This window comes from Nomascus leucogenys, chromosome 22a (assembly GCF_006542625.1).
Source record: "Nomascus leucogenys isolate Asia chromosome 22a, Asia_NLE_v1, whole genome shotgun sequence".
NCBI lineage: Eukaryota > Metazoa > Chordata > Mammalia > Primates > Hylobatidae > Nomascus > Nomascus leucogenys.
This window is the reverse complement of record NC_044402.1, coordinates 34,834,217-34,842,727: the sequence shown is the minus strand read 5'-3', so window position 1 is coordinate 34,842,727 and position 8,511 is coordinate 34,834,217. Positions and strand designations below refer to the sequence as shown.

Below are 8,511 nucleotides of genomic sequence, written 5' to 3'. Positions count from 1 at the left end.
ACTTTACTTTTCCACCAAATTTGGTGAAATTTTTACCATTATAATTTCACATTTTTTATTGTATCTTTCCTTCCTCGTCTCTTAAGAAATAAACTACATATATGTTGGACTAATCGATATTGTCCCACAGGTCTTGAGCCTCTGTTTATTTTTTTAAAAACTTTCCTCTGTTACTCATGTTTGGTAAATTATAATAATCTAATTTCAAGTTTTCAATTTTTTCCACCCCAAATATATCTTTGAGCCTGTCTATAAATGTTTCCTTTTTGGTATTGAACTTTTCAGCTCTAACATACATTTTTTCAGTAGTTTCAATTTCTCTGTTGATTTCCTCTAACTTTTTACCCAGGGGACCAAATTTTCTTTAATTATTTGAATATGTCTGCCTTTAAATGTTCAACACATTTATAATGAAAATTTTGATATTTTCATCTGCTAAATTCAGTTTCTGAATCCACTCAAAGTCAATTTCTATTGATCGTTCTTTTTTCTTATTTTTTTTTTTTTAAGTGTAGGTCACACTTTGCTGTCTCTTGGCAGGTTTAGTGTTTTTTCATTGAAAACTAGACAGTATAGATATTGCAATCTGTTCTGAAGGTTTTTTTAATTGTTATTTGTTGTTGTTGTTGTTTTCTATGTTTACTGTTGTTGTGGATCTGTTAGGCAATTCCCTAGACTGGACTCAAAGTATTAACTCTGTATACCCTGCATTTGGCAACAGCTGAGAGCACAATTTGGAAAATGACTAAGTTAAAACACAAATCTTGACGAGTGTCTTTCTGTCTTTCAAGATGACTTTCCTCTTTGATAGTTGCCTGGTTTTGGAAAGTTTCTAGATTTGTTCCTCTACACATATAGTTTAGCTGTGAATTAGGGATTCAGGCAGTTTATACTCAGTTTTGTTCTCAATAATTCTGTAGTCTCACAGTATTTCCCGCTGAAAGTTCCAGTTATTGTTCCAGCCTTGAGTTGAGTTTATTTTTGTTTGTTTGTGTCTTGGTCATCTCCAGCAAGTAAAACTAGTTTTCTGCTGCCATAGACGTAGTGGTTGGGAGAAACTGCATGAAAAATAGCTACAAGGTCATGACTTTTATCCTGTATAGTTACAGTTTTTCAAGAGCATAATCTCCAGCTTCTGTCTAATATAGGATGCCTTTCAGTGCTTTTATATGTTTTTTCATATTTTGTAAAGACTTTGCAGTCGTAACTGTATTAACAGTTCATTCTACCAGCAATACTGTATTTAATTCAGACCTTGACTTTTTCAAAAGAGCCCTCTTTTTTTTTTTTTTTTTTTTTTTTTTTTTTAAGACGGAGTTTCTCTCTTGTTGCCCAGGCTGGAGTGCAGTGGCGCGATCTCGGCTCACTGCAACATCCGCCCACCGGGGTTCAAGTGATTCTCTTGCCTCAAGCTCCTGAGTAGCTGGGATTACAGGCGCGTGCCAACACAACCAGCTAATTTTTTATTTTTAGTAGAGATGAGGTTTTGCCACATTGGCCAGGCTGGTATCAAACTCCTGACCTCAAGTGATCCACCTGCCTCGGCCTCCCAAACTGCTAGGATTACAGGCATGAGCCACCACGCCCGGCCTGCGAGCCCTCATTTTTAAAAATTATAATTACAGAAACAAAACATGTTTATTGTAGTGAATTTTGAAAACATGCAATGAGAAGAAAATCAGAATTACTTGTTATCTAGCTCCAGATAAACATTGATAATATTTTGTAGTCTACTATCTCTGCAAGGAGATTACTATATTAGATTAGTAATTTTCAACCATAACATTCTTGAAAAGTATTCTGAAGTAACTTCTGAGAATAAATTTAACATTACAAGATATCAAACCTAGAGATAGTTTAAAAACAACAAGGAAGTATTATGAGCAATGTAATGCTGAAAAGGAACAACCTAAACAAAATTGCAAAATGCCATGACACAATTTATCAAAGTTTCCAAAATCTGTGCAGAGGAGAATGAGTCCATTTTAACCATTTAAGCAAATGGATATGTGTCTGGACTTTATGAGACAAGATGAGCTGTAATTACAGATTTGGGGAGTTATCAATAGCTAGATAATACTGAAGAAACAGTGACCATATTCTCTTGGTCCTTGTTGGAGCATTAAAATAATTTTCTCTTTATTCTAAGAGCAGTGGAAACAATTGACAGATTATTTGCAAGGAGTTGATATTATGAGGTTTTCCCTTTGAAAAGGGAATTGATATTATGAGGAGTTGATATTATGAGGTTTTCCCTTTTTTTTTGCACTGCAAAAAAAAAAAAAAAAACCTGATTGGAGTAGAGAGAAAAGGTATGAGGAAAATAAGTTTAATGACTATTCTATAGTTCAGATGAAAACTATGGCAACTTGGACTACAGTGATTTTGATGAAAGAAGTAGAAAGATTTATAAAATATTGAGGAATTATATGAAGTGGCCTTACTGACAGATTGATATTTAAGATAAAAAAGCACTTTCTTCTGACCTAAGTAACTAGCACATGACAGTGCTATTTTCTGAACTAGGGAACTTGCACGTCATATATTCACTAACTTTTTTATTAATGCCTACTTGGTAAGTGTGTAAGTCTTAAGAGAAAATCAGTTTCTACATTTAAAACCTCTGATCTTAACATTAGCATGAATATCCTGTTTAGATACACAAGACTAACCAAGGCACTCCAGTTGTCTAGTACTATCATGTCACTTACATTATGACTATGAACAATCATGTTAACATTGTTACTCCTGTCTCACCTCAAATTGTTTCATCCTAAACTGCCAGTATAACTGCAGCTTCAGGTACACAACTCAGCCTTTTTCTGGGTACCATTTCTTCTACATTTTTAAATTACTTTTAGCATCTTCTGTCACTAAATGAACATGTTCCTTTAAGTCGTCCTTATTGCTGATCTTACAGCCTATCCTAAAACTATTCACCAATTATTACATGAAATATTATGCCAAGCAATGACCTATTGCTACAAGAGGGGGAAAATGTTAAAATATGTATTTGTAGCATATAAATAGTTAATCATACCAAAGACAGAACATAAATAATATTTAGCATGAGATCCTGGACAAATTTATCTTTTTCTTAAAACATTGATAATATTCTGTGATTATTGCTTTGTGTTACATTGACTTTCGTGACACTACCTAATTGCTTTGTTTCATTTGTTTTTTAAAAAGTCCTTCATTTTGATAGAAATCATATAAACACATTTTGCAAAATGTCTACTCCTAGTAATTAATTCAAGCAGAAAATGTTAAGCTATAAGACTACAAAGGACAGGTTTTTAGCCCTTAAGATTAAAGATAATCATTTAGTAAAACTTAAATTACAATATGCAAGCAATACTAAGGCTACCCAAATGTGATTCTTTAGGCTATATACCAGTTATTAATTATATTTTACTATATGATATACCCCACACCTATGTATTTTAGTGCAACTATAAAGGAAATATTCATTACTTCAAAACATATTTAGGCAATTACATACAAAATATTAAAATAGGAGGCCTAGAAGGTGCAAAGTTAAATAAAAGCAAACACTTATTTCTAAGGACTTTAGAGGAAATAAATGAGGTACCAAAATAACTGTACAGTGATTTCAGACTACATTTAAACTGAGATTTGTGTAAGTAATAAAACAGATTTTATTCTTTCATTCAACAGTTACATTCTGTGTGCTTATTATACTATAGAACATTTCATAGCTTATCTGTTGAATTGAGTTTGACCTCCGTGATCTTTTCACTTGAGATAGAAGTGTATGAAATCACTTATATTATAAGAGAAAGAAGACCTAACTGTCTCTATCTATTTACACCCAGAAGACTAGTATTCAGTTCTTAGGAAAAGAGAGGGTGAACAATTTGCAGAGAGAGAGAGAGAGAGAATAAAGCGAATAAAGAAGGAATGGAGGAAGGAAGGGAAACAAATGGGAAAGCAGAAAAAGTTAAAAATATATATATAACTAAACTATTCTGGACATGTACCAGAGCAAAAAGCCTCCTCTTCGCCAGTCCCTACCTGCAACAGAATAAAACATTGAAAGAGGTCACAATATTTATTTTGTGTCTCCCTAGACCACTGAGTAGTTTTGGTTGCATGAAGACTCCAGTTTATCTGTTTTGGTGCCCCATGGGAAAAGATAAAAATGATAACGTTGCTGGATAGAAGTCTTTGGTGCCCAGTGGAAAACAGCAGCTGGCCTGACAGGGACATCTTGACTGCAGTGTTTGGTGGTATCCAGGGATGCAACAGTCATCAACAGCAGTGCCTGGTGGGCATTTCATTACTCAGAAGAAGCAAAAGTGGTTCCAAAGAGCACAACAGGATCCAGAAAATACAGTACAATTTAGTAGACACGACAAGACTGCCCACTCCATAACATGTGATTATCCAGTCTATCTGTCACTGAAAATATATAAAACATTCATTGGGAACCCCCAGAAAATTATAGATGGAGATGAGTCTTTTACAAGATCCCACATGAGCCAAGTGAAATCTTGACTTTTATTATTAATATAACTTCATGAAAGACCCGAATAAATAGATAATCCTGATGGACACTTAAGGGAAAAGCAGAAGGGAGAGTTTATTTCAATCCTTACACAAGTTCTTGAGAAAGATGTTTATATGTTGGGCTTGCTGTCAACAAAAAAGAAAAGTAGCATCATCCAGTAACTTTTTCATTGGTAGTAGGGCAAGAAGAGAAGTTGTTTGGCAATAAAGATAACATCGTGACTCCACTTGGGTCATGGTAAGAACATCACTGGGACCTCACCTCAACTGCTTGATCAGGGGAAGCTGAGGAGCTGAGTCAAGCCTCACAGAATAACCTGAAACAGCAGGACGCTCACCAGACATGGTAGTCTTCCTGTTGAGTTTGGCAGTCTTTTTATGGTGTTTCTCTCTAGCTCCTGCCTTCATAAATGAGAACTTGTGCTTCACTAATTCATCTTTCCTAAAGCAGCACTTATTTATCAATGTCCCAAGTGCAACTGTATTTCTTAGTGCATCAAAATAGAGTGATACCAAGAACTGTCACCTTTTCAGTCATTTTGGCAGCATTTCTTAATAAGAACTAATTTATTTTTGCTTTTGTAAAACATTAAGTACATAAATATTCTGACACTTGTTTTTCTGTCTTCACTTACCAGTGTGAGTAATTATAAATCAATGTTTTAAAACTCTCCTAGGAAGCTGTAAAACTGTAAGATAAACTCTATGAGGGCAGAAATTGTTACCTGCTTTGTTCACTGCTATATCCCTGGAGCCTAAAACTGTGTTTAATGCAGGTTAGATTCTCAATAATTTTTAATTAATCAACAAGTGATTAAGTTTAAGGTAGAATTTAAGAAGTGCCACCAATTTTCAGAATGAGGACAGTTATTTTCAGAGTCTGCAAATAGTAGAGGTGAGTATTCCAGGCTTAGGAAGCCAGGAATCTCTAAAATAAATCCTGAAGAATAAAGAGGAAATGAGTCATTAAGAGATGATAAGAAAAAAACAGTACATGTAGAAGCCAACAATGTAATCTAAGTCCCTGGTGTTAGAGAGTACATCATGTGTACAAAGAAGAGCAAGCAATGCAGGGAACGGGTACATGAAAGAGAGAAGGGAAAAATAACACTGGAAGGGCAGATACGGTTAAGGTCACTGTAAGGTAGGTATAGAGCCCTGAATGGCAAGCCAGGGGATGTGAATTTTATTCTCTCAGTTTGTAGAAGCTGCTTTGTTTCTGAGCACGAATGTGAAAATCATATCTAATTCATAGAAAAATTAATCTAGCAGCACTCCAGATTGATGAGGACAGAGATGGAGGCAGAAAGTACAAAAGGAAAGCATTTCATGCCATTAATGGATGATCTAAAAACAAAACCTGATAGGAGGGGATGGTTCCTTCCTATTGAATCCATCTGATTTTAAAGAATGTGAGTTTCTATAGCTCAATTCAAATGAAAAAAAGATTAAAGGCAAAATGCTATAAAACCAAGGATTGTGGTTTTCTTAGATCATGTATGAAAAACTGATTCTTTCTTATTCTTAAAGGCCTTTAGGCACCAACCGTAGAATAGTAAAACAAAGAGTAAAAATAGCTTTTAGTGTAGAAGATAAGAACACAGAGAAAGAAAAAGCCCAATGGCAATAGACTTCAATAATATGAGAAAGGTGTGTTTGGCAGAAAGAGCAAAAAAATACAAGTAGGAGATGAGAATGTACAGTGTGATGTGATATCTACAAGTGGATTCTGAAAGAAATAGTCCAGGCTAAACAGTGCACAATCCATTAGGATGCATGTATTATGGAAAGAGAGAGTTTACGAAAAAAAGTTAAGTTCAGTTATAGAAATTTGTAACAAGGGCAGTACAGCTTTAACAATTGATTATCTAAACCTCAAGCAGGTAAGAGGATTCGTCTTTCATCTTTCTGCAATTCCCAAGAAGAAACCAAAGGAGCCAAAATATTGAGGTCACAAGAGCAGAAATAAAATACTGATCTAAAATAGCTACATCTAGATAGGAAACTATTACCAGAACACGTGAGGTGGTATTAGAGGGCACAACTAAATGCACCAACATGGATTTGACTCCCATTTCCTGTGATGTTGCTAGTTCAATCTTGACAACGATCTGTCTTCTAGTTGAAATGCTATTTTGGCATTATTTCATGAGACAGCAAGTCTACTTTCCATGGTTTTGAAGTATAAGCACCAATAGGAGTGTAACATCTGACTTAAAATACTAAATAACTCTGAACATAATTCTATCTCATACTATTCACTTTTGTTTGAAATTTCAAATGTATGTGTTATTATTTTCTAAAATTCATTTATATTGTTTAAAGGAGAAATGTCTGAATCTGGCTATGTTCCAGCAAATAATTTCTTTAACCTTTGTTTCAAACTTTATCCCCAGGCTTCTTTGACTTCACTAGCTGCAAAGAATGAATTGTATATAAGCAAAAATGAAAAACGCTGCAGTGTCCAAGAGTTTTGGACTTAAAAATATTCAAGGTCTAGATTTTATCTGATCCATAAACAATCTGTTTAAAGCAGTCATAATAAAATAGCAGCTCCCAGTAACTTCCGTGAGTTTTACCTTCTCCAGGAATTGACTCAATTCAGTTTGACTCATTCTTGGAAGCCTCATCAAAATTCTCCACAAGATCTGAAACTTCATCATTGTCATCCTTTCCGGTAGCAAGCGGTGCTTTCCCCCAAGAGGTTTTTGGGCAGATCTTCAGGCAGTCTCCCTTACCTAGTCAGTCTGTCTGTACAAAGCTGGTTTAAGATGCTGGGTAGCATTTCTGTCAACTGCTTTGTCTCAGCCTGGCCTGTAATGGTGAAAGCCTTCTCTGACCAAGATGCCCAAACTTCAGGGTTGTTAAGGTGGATCACTGTTCCTTGGTTTGTAAACATATTCACCTTTTCAATACCAGAGACATTGTTTATCCCTAACTTCTTTAAGGAGAACTAAAATTTTTCTTATCATCTGCTGTGGCTGTTCTATGAACCATCTTCTTTCTGCGAGCAGTTCCTTTCCCACCAATACGCACTTATACCTGCAGTTTGGCGAGTTTTTCTTGGTTCATGATTGCGTCTTTCATCTTCTCGGAGCCAATAAGGGTCTAGATGGGGAATTAGGATGATGCTCAGGGAGTCTGGTGGACCCGCTGAGAGTAGGCGCACGCACGTGGGGATGCAAGAGGGCAGCTAGAGGGGACCAAATATTTTTTAACCTGAATTGATTTTCAGGTAACGTTGTACATACATGGTTTATGTTATATCCTGAGGACTTTCAGGATATAAACACCTCCTATTAGGCCCCACCTCCGAACACTGCTGCATTGGGTATTAAGTTTCAACATTAGTTTTGAAGGATACAAAGACATTTAACCCATAACAGCCATATACTACGATGTTCTGAGAATTGTTCCTATTTACCTTTCGTGAACCACGCTGCTGTGGTTGAAGGGGAGTAAGGAAAATCGCCATTGTTTAACCACAAAATAAGAACAGAAAGTGAGAACCAGCCTCAGAAAAGTGAGCCCTGACTTTTACCTGAAGACTGAACAGAATACATGATGAAGCTGTAAGAAACACGGGCAGGAGAGACGTGTTGTCCAGGGAGACGAACTGGGAAGAAAAGGATACCCCGAAGCCTGAATATTTACCAAAAAACAAATTGATTTAAACTGAAAGTAGTGGCATTTTAAGCAAGTAAATGATTTGAATATGTGCTTTGAATTCTTTTGCATGCACTGACACATCTTGCCCCATTCTGGAGAAAAATAAACTAATCCATAATATTGGATTGTCAAGACAAACTCACAGCAATCAGAGATCATACCCTGTAGTATGCTTTAGTAAATAACTTTAAGTCTATGTAAAATCAAGAGGTTCAAGCAAAGCAAATGGAAGTCTAAATAATCAAACGCAACTCCCCAAGTTCTTCCTTCTCTTCTAGAACGTGAACCACCAGCCCAGAATACATGAGA

The 8,511-nt window shown here is 35.6% G+C and overlaps 1 pseudogene; it reads right to left on the bottom strand.

The window, feature by feature from the left end:
* Positions 1-7,134: 7,134 nt before the first annotated feature.
* Positions 7,135-7,620, bottom strand: LOC100592966 (annotated as a pseudogene).
* Between the last annotated feature and the right edge of the window lie 891 nt (positions 7,621-8,511).